The sequence below is a fragment of the Penaeus monodon genome, chromosome 31 (assembly GCF_015228065.2).
Source record: "Penaeus monodon isolate SGIC_2016 chromosome 31, NSTDA_Pmon_1, whole genome shotgun sequence".
Taxonomy (NCBI): Eukaryota; Metazoa; Arthropoda; class Malacostraca; order Decapoda; family Penaeidae; genus Penaeus; species Penaeus monodon.
Window position 1 is genome coordinate 32,440,766 of NC_051416.1, and position 500 is coordinate 32,441,265.

Below are 500 nucleotides of genomic sequence, written 5' to 3' on the forward strand. Positions count from 1 at the left end.
ACTCGGGGACAATACAGACAAATCAGCCTATTACCGTTTTTGCAGTCTTCAGTGTATATGACCAAAACATTTGAATGATCCTCTGGGAGGTATAAACAGATATAAGGAATTATTGAACATAAATACCCATAGAAAGCATTTTAATTAAGAACTCCATTTTCATACATTACCTTCCCCATAACAACAGCGCCCTTATCGTATTATTGCCCATAAGTCTAAATACAGGTGTGAGCTTTAAACTTCACATTTTTTTGTGTCTCTTGCTTTCTTCTGACAACAGTATTAAAGAATAATAAAATTCAAGACCAAACTGATATTAGAACACAATCTGCTGCTTACATTTTATTCCAGGGTTTTTAAAACACTCAAAACAGAGAATTAAACTATTATGCCATAAATTAACAAGTATGTTTCCATTTTTTTTCATATAATTCGTAACAAAAATGCTAACTCAAGTAAAGGATTGCATTAAGCATTCCCCCTGCCCTCTGGCAAAGAGT